This window comes from Adiantum capillus-veneris, chromosome 18 (genome assembly GCF_014529385.1).
Source record: "Adiantum capillus-veneris isolate H3 chromosome 18, ASM1452938v2, whole genome shotgun sequence".
NCBI classification, from domain to species: domain Eukaryota; kingdom Viridiplantae; phylum Streptophyta; class Polypodiopsida; order Polypodiales; family Pteridaceae; genus Adiantum; species Adiantum capillus-veneris.
Window position 1 is genome coordinate 129122448 of NC_140948.1, and position 17407 is coordinate 129139854.

At 41.3% G+C, this 17407-nt stretch overlaps 1 pseudogene; it reads left to right on the forward strand.

The window, feature by feature from the left end:
• The first annotated feature begins 5452 nt into the window (after window positions 1–5452).
• LOC147436394 (uncharacterized) lies at window positions 5453–16035 on the forward strand (annotated as a pseudogene).
• Window positions 16036–17407: the final 1372 nt, after the last annotated feature.

Sequence of the window (17407 nt, forward strand, 5' to 3'; positions counted from 1 at the left end):
AGCTTGTGGTGGGAACTGGGCCTAAGGTTGGGGGGCTTGAGGTGTCAAAAGCCAAATATCTAATCCCTACAAGGAGGGGGAGAGCCCTACATGAGGGGGAATGAGAGAGAACACCCACAAACTCACACAAGGCATACTTGGTACCAAGAAAGCATGAGGGACACTTGTCAAGTTCCTCCTCATGTTGCCCTCATAGTATGCATGAAGCCTATTGGTTGGCCACCCAAGGGGTCCAATGATAATTTAGGAGATTTAAGTAATTGTATATTCATTCATCAAGTCCTCTCTCTCAAAGGGGAAAGGGGGACACTTGTCCCAAGGCTACCCTTGTTGCTTGTAGTGCCTCCTCCTTGTGATTGGCTAGGCCTGGAGGGGTCCAATAAGCTTCAATCATGAGCTACAAGGGGGGGGGGGGGGGGGGTTGCTTAGGGGGTATACTCACCCACACACACTCTCATTTTGTGCTATGCAAAGTGCAAGATCTCCATCTCCTTCTCCAAGCTCCTTGAGAGTTGAGAGCTTACACCAACACTCTTGGCTATGGAGTGCAAATCCAACCAAGAGCCATGCTTTAATGCTTAAGCTTGCCATCTTCTCCATATTTATTACTATGCTATTATGTATGCTAGCAAGAAGAGTTATGATAAGTAAGGAACTAATTATTTCTCCTATGAAATGTTTCTTCTTCCTCTTCCCTACCCTCATTCCCTGCTAGCTCTCTCCACCTTTGAATGTGCTTGAGGTCTTGGGACTGAGGCTTGGAATAGTTAAAGTTTTCTTCAAAGTTTATTTTATGCTTGTGATGCATGAAGCTTTCCATCTTCATTGCATCACCTAGGTCATAAGGAACACAAATATTGTATTGTAACAAGTCTCTCTTCATGGGAGAAATCATAATACAAATGCCTATTGGAGGGGGGACCAGCTCCACATAAATCTGGTCCTCAATTGTTGTCATGTTCTCTAAATTCTCTCTCTTGCAAAAGTATTGTTCATGCCAAGTTAACTAAATGCTATGATTATGTTGCTATCTTCAATTATGTTCACCCGCTATGCTCACAAAGTAATCTCTCAAAAGTACTCTCATTAATTTTTGCTACTCTCAAGTTAAATAGGCCAATTCCATTACATTGGTATCAGAGCATTTGGTTTCTCTTTTCTTGCTTAAAAAGAGAAGTCCTTAAGACCTATAAATGGTTGATGTTGTTAATTATATTAGGGTAAGTGGAACTAGGATCTATTATCGGTTTTGTTGAGCCCACTATGTGTGATATGGTGCACACCTTGGGAGCTTTGGACTTAATAATGGAGTCTTTTTAGACTCGCCTACGTCTTTGCCATTAGTGAGCCATAAGAAGTTCAAAAATAGCTAGCCCTCGGCAACTCTACTATGTTAGACTTACTCCTCTACTCTCTATAATTAACCACTTTGAGCCATGGGTGTAGATACTTAAGAGCCGATTTTCAAAGGCTAAGAGGAGTGGTAACTAAGGTTTTGAATTGCCAAAGCATACACTATAATTTTTTTTTAACATGGCTGACAATACCAAGAGAGTAGAATGAACATTGATAGCTTTGATTTTGCACATGAAGGTGCTAATGATGATGCTCCCATGTTTGTGAATTATCTCATAACTAGATTGCAGCAAGCTATGGGCAACCCTACCTTGCGAAGTTACTCAACAACTTCGCACTTATGGGATTCTCAAACATGGATCGTCAAGAGTGGATGCTCAAGAATGAAGCCTCCTTGCATGAACGCTTCCTTTTAAATGCTTTCACCACAATCCCTTCTACTATGGGTTTAAGCTTGAGCCCTCTAACTACCATTCAACTTTGGAACTCCAAGTGAGCCCACAATTTATACATAGTGAGTGGGAAATATTGTGAAATCCATAGCATATCTCCCGCTTGATGCATAACTGGTGTAGCCTGCGTTAGCCGCTGCTAACAATTCTTCATAGCAAAATTCTCCCAAGTAGTAGGACCACTACATGACTTAACTAAGAAGAACGTTAGGTATGTATGGACTTCTAAGGAGCAAAATTCTCTTGACAATCTCAAGGAGAAGCTTACCTCTCAACCAGTCCTCATGCTTCCCGATCTCTCAAAACCATTTTGCTTCAAGAAGGGCATGCCATAGCATATGAGAGCCGAAGGATCAATACTGATGAACGAGTCTTGGGCATTTATGAGAAAGAACTTTTAGCTGTTCTCCATGCCCTAGACACATGGAAGCACCACTTATTGGGGACTCCATTCCTTCTACGAACCGATCACCAAAGTCTCAAGTATTTCATGACACAAACCAAGCTCTCCAACAAACAAATGAGGTGGGAAAATTTTCTTTTGCAATTTAATTTTCATAATGCTCACATTGTTGGTAAGCACAATCAAGTGGCCAATGCACTTTCACGATGACCAAAAGTTAATGTGGTGTCTATAGATACTCACAATGATCCATCTTCTATGATAGATGAGTATGCTACTGACCCTAACTTTAGAGACATAATGTCATCCCTTGCTTTGGGGAAGAAAGAAGAACCATTCACTTTGCAGGATAGTTATCTTCTCCACGGAAATAGGCTATGTGTTACCCATTCCCTTTGTGAGAAAGGTATCTATGAATCACATGCTCCTCCCTAAGTGGGGCATAGAGGTATTCAAACTACTCTCCAAGGAGTAGAGACGTACTTGTATTGGCCTACCATGAAAGTGGACATACAAGAGTATGTTTCAAAATGTGTAGTATGCCAAAAGACCAAATATGATAGAGGGAAGCAACCTGGATTACTTCATCCATTGCCTATCTCAAATTCACCAAGGGAGAGCATATCCACAGATTCCATCTTTGGATTACTCAAGTCTATCCATGGGAATACGGGAATAAGGACAATAGTCTACAGGTTTAGCAAGCAAGCACACTTTATTGTTGTCAAAAAGACTATTAAGGCACACCAAATGGCAACTCTCTTCATTTCTCATATTTTCAAACACCATGGATTACCAACATCCATCGTGCCAAATAGAGATCCTAGAATGCCAGTAATTTTTGGAAAGGTCTCTTTGAAAATCTAGGAACAAAATTGAATTTCTCTTTAGCCTATCACCCACAAACTGCTGGCCAAAGTGAGATAGCCAATCTTACAATACTCAATCTACTCAAGACTTATGTTACAGAAGTAGATCAACGCTCACAATGGGAAAATTACTTACCTCTTGTAGAGTATGCCTACAATATTACTGTACATACTTCTACGAGAAAAGCACCTTTTGAGATCATTGAGGGAAGACCTAAAAGTCCCTTGCTACTCAATGTACATGGGAGGCTATATCCATATCTCAACAAAGGCAAAAATCAAGGAGGTTCTTCTTTCTTCCCCAAAGCAAGGGATGACATTATGGTTATATTCAACAAAGATTAAGGAGGCTATATCCATATCTCAACAAAGGCAAAAATCTACTGCTAACAAGCACAAAAGGGCCTTAACATTCAAAGAAAATGATTGGGTCTTGCTTAAGTTTCCTAAGTCTCAATTAAGGCAAACCACAGGAAAAATCCTACGGTCCATCAAAAGTATTATGCTAAGCTAGCAAAAAGCTACTATGGTCCTTTCCAAATCTTGAAGCCCATCAATGAGACGGCTTACCAACTCAAGTTGCCCAGCCATTGGCTCATACACAATGCCTTTTATGTGAGCCTACTTAACCTGAAAGGAGAGCCATTAAGTGAACCAATTATTGAAGACCCTCCCGAAGTTGAAGACCAAGAAGAGGTGCTACAACCCGAAGCTATCCTTTGGTATGAAGACAAGGTACTACGACATGGTAAGATTATGTGATGGTATCTTATTAAGTTCAAAAATTATCCTTTTGAAGATGCTAGATGGACGCAAGGAATACAACTTAAGGATAGTATGAACCTTGTCAATGCTTACAATGCTACATTAGAGTAAGCAAATGTACAAATGTCTTTTAAATGACCCATGTTTTTGTCTTATAAGACTAGTTCTCTTTTTTTAGTTGTGCACAAATTTAAATAGTATGCATGCTTAGAATCGTATTTGTGATGATGCCGTCTCTCAAACATCAAGTAGAATTTGTCACTCTACTTTGGGAGAATGAAATGGACTTGAGAGTAGACATGCTTGCGGTAGCTATGTCTCCAAAGCGCTAAATGAATTAGTCGTCCATCTTCAAAGGGTAAAAAGAGAACCTCTACCCACTAAGTAAGATTGACTAATGACTAAGTCTTTATCTCTATTACCTCATAGTCGAGGACGACTATGATTTCAAGAGAGAGGTAACATCATAAAATCTAATATCTAACCAACCCAAATGATTTTCTCATATTAAATTGATCATTTAATGTGGGAGAATAAACGAGAACAAGGGTTAAGAGGGGCCCAAATGAGAGATGGTCTATCAAAGAGCAAGTCTAATCAATGGCGCATAAGACCTTAGGATTAGCTTCATTGAAGACCGTTAATAGTTAGTGTAAAAGTCATGTGACCTTAGGTAAGCTAGGGCTGAGATTGAGGTGGGAACCTAGCCCAAGCTTAAGGTGCTTGACGTGCTTGATGATTGAGGTGCTTGAGATGCTTGAGGTGCTTGAGATTCTTGAGGTGCTTGATGATCAAGATGCCGGAGGTGCTTGACATGCTTGAGATGCTAGGGCTGTACTTGAGGTGAGAACCCAACCCAAGCTTGAAGTGCTTAAGGGCCAAGCTTGTGATGAGAACTCCGCCTAAGGTTGGGGGGGCTTGAGGTATAAAAAGTCAAATATCTAATCCCTACAAGGATGGGGAAAGCCCCACATGAGGGGGGATGAGAGAGAACACCCACACACTCACACAAGGCATACTTGGTACAAAGAAAGTATAAGGGACACTTGTCAAGTTCCTCCTCATGTTGCCCTCATGGTATGCCTGAAGCCTATTGATTGGCCACCCCAAGGGGTCCAATGATAATTCAAGAGATTTAAGTAATTGTCTTTTCATTTATCAAGTCCTCTCTCTTAAAAGGTAAAGGGGGACACTTTTCCCAAGGCACCCTTGTTGCTTGTAATGCCTCTTGTTTGTGATTGGCTAGGCCTGGAGGGGTCCAATAAGCTTCAAGTAGGAGCTACAAGGGGGGGACGACCAAAGCTATCTAGGGGGTTGCTTATGGGGTATACTCACCCACACACACTCTCAAGTTGAAGGTTTAGCCAGACAATTTCTACAGAATCCTTACAAAGTTGTCATTGGCTCACAAGATCTAAAAGCCAATCACTCAATTCTACAAATTGTAGAAGTTGTTTTTTGAGAATCACAAATACTCAAAATTGACAGATCTACAAGAGCAACCAAGAGTCAAGCTGAACAAGATTGCTTTCTTTCTGAATTTAAAATCTGGCAATAGCCCTATAATGACAGAAACTGATGCTCCATCTGAGTAGGGTATAGAGGACATGAAGTTCGTCTCATCAATTATGATTTTCTTGAATCATGTGAAGACTATGTACGTCGGATTTGACAAACAAGACGAGCTCGTGCAAAGGCTGCAGCCTATACTTTCTTTACATCAGCAAAACAACAACACAGACCGCACCGACATTGACAACCAGGTCATGTCAGGGACGACGTGATCACGAAGGGGGGAGTGTTGACGGCTGGGTCAATGCACAACATAACTCAACAAAGCCTTATGTTTTGAGAGTTATAAAATGGTGCGGATTATGGTTAAAAGCATCATTTGTAATAACTAGCTAGTCTAGTTGTAGAAGTCGGGGTGCAATGGCACTTCCGGATTGCAAATACTAAGCCATTTGACCCCTCAAACTCTATTTTAGGTTTAACCTAAGGTGACCTTAGTATATAAGGTACCTAGGTCATTTTGTAAAAGAAAAACCTTTATCATAATCATAGTTTTATCACTACCATCTACTGTGTGTGAGAGATGAAGAGAGAGATCGCGAGCTTCATCCTGGTGCTACTCCCTGCTCGTTCATCACATTGGAGATCTGACTACCCCATCACGTTAGCCTCAGCAAGAGCTACGCGACAATGCCAATCATTCCTCACGGAACGTAGCATACACGCTCGTGCATCTACGAGCTATTTGTGGCTTTAATGTTACCATATACATGTGGTAGTGATGTGTGTGAACACACTAGGACCGCCGGGGCATTTTTTCCCTCTTTAGGAGGTTTTTTCCCCCGAGCATTGTATATACGCCCATCACTCTAGGGCTATCTATCTTTCTATTACATACTAAGTAACACACTCTCTATTGTGTGCCTTGAGATTCCTTTGTCTTCTCCAAGATGTGTGTGTTTCTTTGCAACCCTAATTCCAAGAATTGGTATCAGAGCAGGTTGCAGCCTCCCGGGCTTAGTTGCCAGATGCTCCAGCACACGCCTGCTCACTTTCTCCGATTTCAGTGAGCTTTGGCGAGCGTTCGCAGGTCGACGAATATTCCAGGTGGGCTCATAGAGCTCAGTCTGCTCAGATTTTTTATTCGAGCTCATTTCGGTCTTCGTTTCCACTACAGGCAGGTCTACACAGGCAATTTCATCATTTTGTGCAGAATTTTTGTCGGTACCGTTTTTTGCAAACAGGTGCCTTATAGTCTTCCACGGTTTGTGCTATATAGCACGTGTTGTTCCCGCTCCATTTCTCCTATTTTTGGGCAGTTTTCACATTAGGTGCAGCATTTATCATGGCTGACAACAACAACACAGATGTGTTCAAGATGTTTGCTACTGAGGACAGGTTGGATGGGGACAATTACCCTATGTGGGCTTATATGATGCAACACGTTCTTGTGTCAAAGGGCGTCTGGAATATTGTGCAGGGCATTGATGTACGTCTTGGTTCTGAGGATGTAGGCGATGTTGAGGATGTTGCAGGTCTTGCTACAAGGATTACTGATGTTCGAGTTGTTTTGCCTACGGCAGAACAAGCTCATTGGGATGTTAAGGATGCGCAGGCTCATGCATTGATTGCGTTGTCTGTGAAGTGCACCATTGTTCCTCACATCCATTCAGCAAAATCTGCAAAACAGGCTTGGGATATTTTGGCTGGTCTTTATGCAAGCCGTAATGAGGCTAAAATTTCTTTGCTGCATAAAGAGCTGGAGTCAAATATTATGCATGAGGAAGATGATAGAGACACTTTCCTTGCTAGTGTCAAGGATATCAATGAGCAACTTATTTCTGCAGGAGAAGTCATTTTAGACAGTTCCCTTGTGCAGATTGTTCTTGATGCCTTACCAGATTCTTACCAGAATTTTGCTAGTACTTGGAGACTTATGACTCAAGGAAATCCAGAAGTTGTCAATTTTGATGCATTATGCACATTGCTGTTGCAAGAGTCACTTTCCAAAAAAACAAGACTAGACAGTGTGCAGTTGAACAAGCTTTTATTGCTTCTCAAAGAAAGGGTGGTAACAGCAATGCAGCCACTTCTTATGGTTCTGCTGCGAGTGGCAAAACTTCTGTTCCTCATGCTTCTTCTGGCAACATGCCATTATTTTAAAGCTAATAATCACTTGATCAAGTCATGTCCTAAGTTGAAGGTCAAAGAGGCTAAGAAGAAAGAGGGTGGTTCCACTGCAAATGCTGGTTCCACTACAAATGCAGCCATTGTTGAGTCTTCTGTGAAAGGAGACTATAATGTTGATGTTGATGCAGAATGGGCTTTTAGCACAGAGTGCACTTAAAATCCTGATGTCCATGATGCATGCTTGTCAGTTGGTGCAGATTCACATGTGTGGTATTTCGACAGTGGTGCTACAAAGCACATTACCTCACATTGTGAATTGTTCACCTCTCTCGAGTCTGTCCCTCATGGGAATTCAGTCACTTTTGCCAACAATGCCTCTTATCCGGTTCAAGGAGTTGGAAAGATTGTGCTTACTGCTGCAAAACGGCAGTTATTTCACACTTGTTGATGCACTTTATGTACCTGGGATCAAGAAGAATATCTTGTCTGTATCCGCACTTGCTAGACTTGGACTTGTAGTCAAATTTGTGGATGACAGATGTACAGTTCATGATCTCAGTTTTGGTGATCAAATTGTTGCATCTGGCCTTTTGTGTCGTGGGCTGTATAAGCTTACTTTGTATGACAAGTGTGGATAGAATCTTGCAAATGTTGTTGCAGATTCAAGGGCTATTTCAGATGCAAAACTTTGGCATGCACGTTTTGGTCATCTGAATTTTGCCAGTTTGCTGCGTTTGCAGAAATCTAATATGGTTGCTTCTTTGCCGCCTCTTGAAGCATCTATCAAACATGTTTGTGAAGGCTGTATTTTGGGTAAGATGCAACGTTCTAAGTTTCCAAAGGATGGTTCAGTTCAGGCCACATGCAGGTTGCACCTTGTACATAGTGATGTTTGTGGGCCCATGCAAACTCCGTCCTTGGGCAATTACCTTTACTTCGTGACTTTCATTGATGATTACTCCAGACATGCATGGGTATTTCCGCGTAAACTGAAGTCCGAAGTTTTTATGTGCTTCAAACAATTTCTGGCTATGGCTAAAAATGTCTCGAAATGTACTATGGGCACCCTCCATTCCGATCGAGGGGGGGAGTATATGTTCTCATGAATTTAATGCATTTCTGGCTAGTCGTGGGATAAAACACCAATGTACAATGCCTTATAGACCTCAGCAAAATGGTGGTGCTGAGAGGAAAAAAAGGTCACTGGCGGAAATGGCACGATGTATGGTCAAAAGTCAAGCTTTGCCGCATTCTTTTTAGCTTGAGGCCATCATGTGTGCCACTTATGTACTTAACAGGTGTCTTAAGAAATCTTTGCAGTTTATTACTCCATATTATGCATGGCATGATAGAAAGCCTTCTATTGAGCACATGCGTGTTTTTGGCTGTTTGGCATATGCTTTGGTGCCACAAACATAGCGCAGAAAATTGGATGATAAGGCTGTCAAATGTATTTTTTTGGTTATAGTGCTGAAAGCAAAGGTTACAGGTTGTATCGTCCGCAAACAAAACATATTCTCGTTTCACGAGATGTAGTGTTTGTGGAAGATTCTGTTCAGCCCTTACTGTCATGTACTAGAGACAATAATGTAAGCTCACAGGACATTTATGACACTTTGTTGCCTCTTTTCAATGGCATCAGATTGTTATGCTTAGGCTATGTCTAGCTTACATGATGTTGAGGAGCCTCTGTCTTTTGATGAAGCACAAAATTCAAAAAATTGGATGGCTGTCATGCAATCAGAATATGATGCACTTATAGAGAATGACACATGGACTTTATGTGATTTGCCTCCTGCCAAAAAGGCCATTGGTACAAAGTGGGTTTACGAGTTGAATCACAAGCCGGATGGTGAGATCAATCGCCATAAGGCTCGACTTGTTGCAAAGGGCTATGCACAGCAAAAAGGCATAGATTATGAAGAGAATTTTGCTCCCACCTGTTGTATGACTACTGTGCGTTTTCTATGTGCATTGGCAGCTCATTTTGGTTGGGATGTACATCAATCAGACATTGTTACTCCTTTCTTGAATGGTGACATATTTGAGGAAGTTTATGTAACGCAGCCTCGTGGTTTTGTCATAAAAGGACAAGAGGACAAAGTGTGCAGATGTAAGAAGGCTTTGTATGGGTTGAAGAAATCTCCTCGTGCATGGTATGAGAAAGCTGATACTCATTTGGTTAAACGAGGCTTTTGTAACAGTCCAACAGAAACCACATTGTATGTAAAGCATTGAGGGTGATGTACTTCTCATTGTGGTTCTTTATGTCGATGATTTTCTGATCACTGGACCAAATGAGAGACATATTGCTGAATTTAATGCTGATCTTTCAAGATGAAATATTTGGGGCTGTTGCATCATTACTTGGGTATACAGTTTAACCAGTGTGATGGTGGTATTGCCTTGTGTCAGAAAAGTTACATAGAGACATTGCTATGTAAGTTTGGACTTGAGGATTGCAAACCTATTGCCACTCCCATGGAAACAGGTTTGAAGTTGAGTCTACATGATGCTGGTGATCCTCCTGATGTCACTCTTTACCAAATTGTTTTTGGTTGCCTCATTTATGTATGCAACACGAGGCCAGATATTCAATTTGCAGTCTCACAAGTCAGTAGATTTATGCATAGCCTAGGGTCTAAGCATTGGCAGGATGTCAAGAGAATTTTCCACTACCTTAATGGCACTTTACATCTTGGCTTGTTTTATCCCAAGGGGGGATCATTGCCGCCAGACTTACATGCTTTTTCGGACTCAAATTGGGGTGGTTGTTTTGACACGCGAGTGTCCACAAGTGGTTTTTGTTTCATGCTTGGCAGTTTATGTATATCTTGGTTGAGCAAGAAGCAACCTACTGTGGCCACTTCGAGTTGTGAGGCTGAGTACAGGGCAGTCTTCACAGCTACGGTTGAGTGTGTATGGCTCACAGCCTTATGGCTGATTTGGGTGTTGGACAGGACATTGCCAACACTATCTACACTGACAGTCAGAGCGCATTGGCAGTTGCGAGGAATCTAGTTTTTCATGCTCACACAAAGCACATTGAGGTGCATTACCACTATGTCAGGGAGAGGCTCTCAGCAGGAGAGGTCGGCTTGGCTTATGTGCCAACACATGACAACCTTGCAGATCTTTTCACAAAGGCATTGTCTCCTGAGAAGCTTGAAGCTTTCCGCAAAGATTTGGAGTTACTCCCCTTTGTGGACTGATCATGTCCTCAGGGCATGGCACTTTCCTTTACTCATGTGTCAGCTCCCATTCACCGCATCACTCCAGGGGGGATTTGTTACCATATACATGTGGTACTGATGTGTGTGAACACATCACTACCACATATACATGTGGTAGTGATGTGTGTGAACACACTAGGACCGCCGGGGCATTTTTTCCCTCTTTAGGAGGTTTTTTCCCCCGAGCATTGTATATACGCCCATCACTCTAGGGCTATCTATCTTTCTATTGCATACTAAGTAACACACTCTCTATTGTGTGCCTTGAGCTTCCTTTGTCTACGCCTATCACTCTAGGGCTATCTATCTTTTTATTTCATATTAAGTAACACACTCTCCATTGTGTGTCTTGAGCTTCCTTTGTCTTCTCCAAGTTGTGTGTGTTTCTCTGCAGCCCTAATTCCAACATGTAAGTGTACCAAACGATGTCTACTTAAGGCGACAAGTAGTCATTAGAATCGTAGCAACATGAGATACGCATAGATTTCAGTTTCGGAAAATTTTGAAATCCGGCTCTATCTTTATACGCGTTTTTTGTAGATGGGTTTAGAGATAGGGCTTTGAGTGTAGAGGCTTAGGGACAGGTGTATTCTAGTGAGGAATGGTGTTCCTTAAGTTTCATACAATTCTGGTATGATTTGATGGGTTTCCTTTTGTTGTGTGAATGTGGGTAGGTGGTGTAGTTGAGAGTAGTGAGATTCTAGGTTGTGGTTTAGTTGGCCTTCTAGAGTGTTGTATGTGTAGGATGGTCTTAGTCTGACAAGCTAAAGAGATTTCCTTTGTGTGCCAACACTATGTTGATCTAGATTGTGTTTCATGCACTTTATGGGTGGTGTGACTCGCTCCTGCAACAACTGCACATGGTGACCAGGCTAAACTGAGATAAGGGGTTTGGAGCATTATTCAACAAATCAATAGCCATCAGAGTTTAGAAGGGTGTTACACCAGCACGAGCTCTACAGGGGTGGGTCAACTTAACAGAGTACGTGTGAGCTTGTAGTGAGCACCAATCAAGGCGGGCAGAGCAAACGATTGCAGGTGATGTAGGCCTACGAGGATTGTACCAATATGCTGCCAGAATGGCTATTGGATGGTGTTTGCGATGTATGAAGTCAAAAGGGCATGTGTGCATACTTTTCCTTTTTTTGGCTACCAACACCAGGCAAGGTACTGCATGGCTCAAGGTATGTCACCGTGTGTGTGTGGGTTTTTGAGATTTGGCTTGTATTGACTACAAGTACTAATGTGTGTGCACTAAAATCCAAGACAATCCAAGCAAGTAGGCACAAAAAATGCCAACACTAACAAGCTGCAACAAATAAAACAGTGTGTGGGTAAGCCCACACAGCAGAGACTAGGAATCGCCAAGGATTTGGAAAAGAGAGAGAGAGAGAGAGAGAGAGAGAGAGAGAGAGAGAGAGAGAGAGAATGTGTGTGTGTGTGTGTGTTGTGGGATAAGCATGAGCCTTGAGGATTGACCTCCTTTCATGGCGCTGGATAGGGGGAATGGGGGAACACACCCATCATAACAACAAAGGCCTCTCTATAGCTCGGGGTATCCACAGCACCCCTATCCTCTTAGAAAACACCTTCAAAAACACTCTTTACACTAGCAAACCATTGTCTTCTCTTTTCCCAATGCTTACACACTCCACAGATCCACCACACAATTCACACCTATTGCCACGGCCTGTCTCCACCCTTACACACGCACACAGCCACTCAATCTCACCCTCTCACACAAAACACCGACAATCCGAGAAGGCACGCACATCCCACGCTACCGACAGCGTGGGAAAACATGAGCAGGAGAAAGAGAAGATGGGTTGCATGATTCGTTATTCGACATTGGTTTTATTCGTGAAAAATGGTCGATTAATACATTCTAAAGATTTATTCACGCGTATTATTCGCTGCTACGTCAACTTTTTTCAAAAAAAAAAGTTTTATTGCTTACACATCGATCGATAGGCTTTTGATCGATAGTTTAAATCGATCTATATGTTTTTGATCGATATAGTAGTATTATATAAAGCCCAAATTTGTGTGTTTTAGCTACAATTCCCTTCACCAAAGTGTCAGGTTACCTCCGACATAGAAAGGTTGAGTTTTCAATTAAAAAAATCTTTGATGTTTTAAGAAATATTATTTTTAATGTTTATGCATTAAAAATAAAATAATCATATAGATTTGAATCACCTATAATTCTTAACAATAGAAGTTATTCTTAAACTCTATTGCTAAGATTAAATAAATTACTCTAAACAATAGAGACTATACTTTTAGCTCTACTTATTTAAGAATAGATAAATAAATAAGTGTACGCATTAGAGGCTACTTTTCTAGCTATAGTGCGAATGTATAATTCTAAAAATTAGAAGCTATACTCTTAGCTCTATTTGTTTTAGAACAGATACTAAAATTGATATTTGATTGTTAAAATCTATCATAGCTATAATATGTGCACAAATAATAGTGTTAGTTCATACAATTTGGAACATATACACATACTTGTAGGGTCTTTTGGTTGTCATGAACAAACGTTCTTACCTCCTTATAGACATAGAATAGGTCCACTTAGTGCCTCTTGGTTGTTATGTGATGATTCTCTTACTTCCAAGTGAGGTTTAAGGTATGAAGTAGGATTCACTTGGCTGCATAGAATAGGTCCACTTAGTGCCTCTTGGTTGTTATGAGATGATTCTCTTACTTCCAAGTGAGGTTTAAGGTATGAAGTAGGATTCACTTGGTTTTAAGTGAATATGGTGGATTACCTATAGAATTCACTAGGTTGTGATTGAGCGAAAGCTCTTACCTCCTAGTGAATATTAGTCATGCATAGTACTTGAGAGTCACATGGATGTTATCAAGCTCATGCTTTTACCTCTATGTTGATATAGAAATTAGAGACCTCTGTTATTTTAGGGTCGATTGGTTGTGTTTGAGCAGTAGCTTCTACCTCCAAGAGAGATAGATAGTGGAATGTGAGATGACTCCATCGCTTATCTAGGTTGTCTTGAGAAAACGCTCTTTACCACCTAGTAGCCAAGAATGATATATCCATTGGTGATCTTCCCTACAATATTATCTTAACACTATTTATTCATCTTTTTAATTTAGCAAATCATATCTATAACCTTTTATCTTTCTCATTGTGCTATTATGGTGAAAAATTATAATCATTGTGTATCTATTGATTGTAGGATATATTTTGTTGAAGTCAGAAGCATGGTGTGAGGAAAAGAGTGGTCGTATGTGGAGGAAAAAGAGAGAGGCAAAACAGTTTCATTTTTGGAATGCAAACATTGTGGGCATAAGTGGCGCGGCAATGCAACTCGCATCAAAGAACATTTATTCTGCACTAGTCCCAATGTGAAAAAATGTGGAGCACCACCTAACGACATATGCATCCATTTTGCACGGTATGTAAAGAAATGAAAACAGACAGGACTTCTTCCTAAGAGACAGAAGGGTATGACAGGTACGTCATCTGTCAACATAGAAGAAGTGAGTGTAGATCAAGAAGACATGCAAGCTAACCAAGGACCTTCAATGGGAAAAACCCGAACCCCTCAAAGTCCTTACACTTTTCCAAATGGTGCCATGGGAGGGATAGATGCTAGTCTCAGGACATCCATCAGAGCCGGTACGCTTGGGACTCTACAGGCAACATTCACTCAACAGGACATGCTCAAATTGCATCTAAAGTGGACACAAGCCTTCATGACTTGTGGAATCCCATTTAATGTCATAAGAAATCCTATTTTCAAAGATGCCCTAATGTCAACTGCAAAAAAAGGATTCATCTACCGTGATTATAATAAAATGCGAACAGAGTATGTTGACAAAGTCAAGAGCAGTATAGAAGCGATTCTCAGGCGAACAGTGCTTGACTTTTTTCCAGCGTTTGGTTGTACCATAGCCCTCGACGGATGGACCAGCTGTGTCAGAAAAAACCATTGATTAGTATCATTGTAATTTGTCCCAAAGGTGCAATGTTTTTGGAGGCCATTGATACCTCATTGAAAGAGAAGACATCTCTCTACTTGACAAAGGTATATGAGCGAGCTATTGCTCGACTTGGTGGACCAAAGAATGTGACAGCTATTGTTACAGATAATGCTTCAAACTACAAAGGAGCAGGTTTAGCCATTATGAAAAAGTACTCAAAAATACATGGATTGGATGTGCAGCTCACACCCTAAATTTACTCCTAAAGGATATGGGCAGATTATCATTCATAAAACAGGTTCTTATTGACACCAATCACATAGTCAAGTTTATACGGGAACATTAGTTTACATATGCTTTATTTCGCTCCAAGTTTCCAAAAAAAGCACTTCAAATTTTCTGTGTCACACGGTTCGCTACATCATACTATGTTTTGATTAATCTCATTGAAGTGCATGCGGCTCTTACAGAAACTGTTGCAGATCGCCGTTGGGAGGCTTGGCTCAGCAAGTATCCAAGCCATCACAAAGCATCTCAAAAATGTGTGTCCTTGGTGCAATCTCCTCTCTTTTGGCGGAACATTGGCAAACTTGTTGGGTTAGTAAGCCCTATGTGGAACTATTAAGGGTTGTCGACATAGATAAGTTTGTCATTGGTAAGGTTTATTGGATCATGTATGAGGCGTTGCGTCAAACCAAAGAATGCAACCACTACAATGCAAGAGAGAGATCACAGATCATGCATCTTCTGGAAAAACGATGGGCTCAAATGCACACACCATTGCATGCTGTTGCATTTGTCTTAGATCCAAAGTTCTAAATGAACGGACAAGCTTCCAACAAAGAGGTGATGAGAGACTATAGAAACGTCTGCTTGCAGTTGTTGCAGGCGACGATCGCATGGATGCATTCCAATAGAGGGTGGATTATGCCAATAGGGAAGGAGCTTTCAGAGATCCTTCGGTTCTTAATGCGTAAAAACGATTTCATACCCAATATGGTGGAAAGAATATGGAGGAGACGTAGTTGAGTTACAACACGTGGCGACCAGGTGCTTTTGGTCGCGGCATCCAGTGGTATCTGTGAGCGCAATTGGTCTTCTTATGACTTTGTGCACTCAAAGCGCAGAAATCGATTAAGTCCTGCTCGTGCCGCAGATCTTGTGTACGTCTTTTGTAACATGCATCTCCTTCATGTGCCCACAAAGATAGCCACATGTGCGACCAAAGTACACTTTGGAGTGCTTCAAACTCATGAAACTGTGGCAGAACGGAGATGTAGCGATGATGAGATGGAGTGGGAAGTGGTTGTTCAGACAATGAAGAGGTTGATGAACTGGTGCCTGTGATAGATGGAAAAATGTAAACATCTTTTATGATAATGTATCTCACTTTTTCTCACCGTAGCTCCCTATTAAGCTATATATCTTACTTTTTTAATTTAGTAGCAACAAAGTCAAGTATTGAAGAGAATTTGCATAAACATAAGTATCGAGGACATTGCTTGGCAATCAAATAAAAAGACATTGCTTGACTCTCAAAAAAGTCATCAATTAGCAACTCCAAAACAAATTCATTGCCATAAACATAGAGAGAATACAATGCGTCTCGAGAGTATGAGGTAGAGAGTGTGAGTTATAGACAACTAGAAAGCTCCAAAATCGAAATCCATCAAAATATGTATCAAACAACGACGCGCATTATTTTAATATAAATTCAGCATATCGATCGATACTGTATCCATAGATAAATTGTCAATCTATACAATATCGATTGATAGTTTATCGATCGATAGATTATAAATTATTCAAAAATACCACGTATTTTATGATAATACGCGAATAATGATGAGTTATTCGATATAAATTGCATTATTCGGTCAAATAAATGCAGCGCAGAAGAAACGATAACAAAACAGGGAAATAGTGGCTTAATTATGCTTCCAAAGGCATGTACAAAGCTTGCGATGCCACCACAATGGCCATTTTCAAGAGAAATTACAAAGGGAGTTGATAGGAACACTCTTTTGCCAAAGAGTTCCACTCTGCAGGCTTCAAACGGCACTAAAAACTCCCCCATTTCATTTTAAAAACGGCTTTTATAGTGGGGGGTCTTCAACTTTGGGAATTGCACTTTAATTGGCCGATCTGGCATCCTAATTTGGAAACTTAGATGGGGGGTGGGTGGGTGGTGCTTTGCTTCCATCTCCTCTCTTTTGCTCTCTTTGGCTTGTGCTCTTGAAGGGGGGTGCACTAGCAATGTTGCTAGTGCCCTTTGACATTTTTTATTATTTTTTCCCTCTTAACCTTACCCTTTTTTACCTTTGATTTTGCCCCTCTAGGGTTTGACCCACCTGCACTCCATCTGCCCACCTTGGTCGGGCTTGGTTTTTCATTGTCTGGGTTGGGTTTGGGTTGCTTTGGAAACGCCTTTGGACTCACCCTTTGAATTGCCCTTGCTTGGTCCTCTTTATCGGCCAATTCAGAGCTCCTTTGGCCCCGTTTTCTTTGCCCGGTCACCTCCTGCTCTCTCAGCCATTGAACTTGCTTTTGAACCCTCTCCCCCAAGCCCTCAGATTCACCTCCTTACACCCTCTCTCTCTCTCTCTCTCTCTCTCTCTCTCTCTCTCTCTCTCTCTCTCTCTCTCTCTCTCTCTCTCTCTCTCTCTCTCTCTCTCTCTCTCTCTCTCTCTCTCTCTCACACACACACACACACACACTTTCTCTCTCTTATCCCAT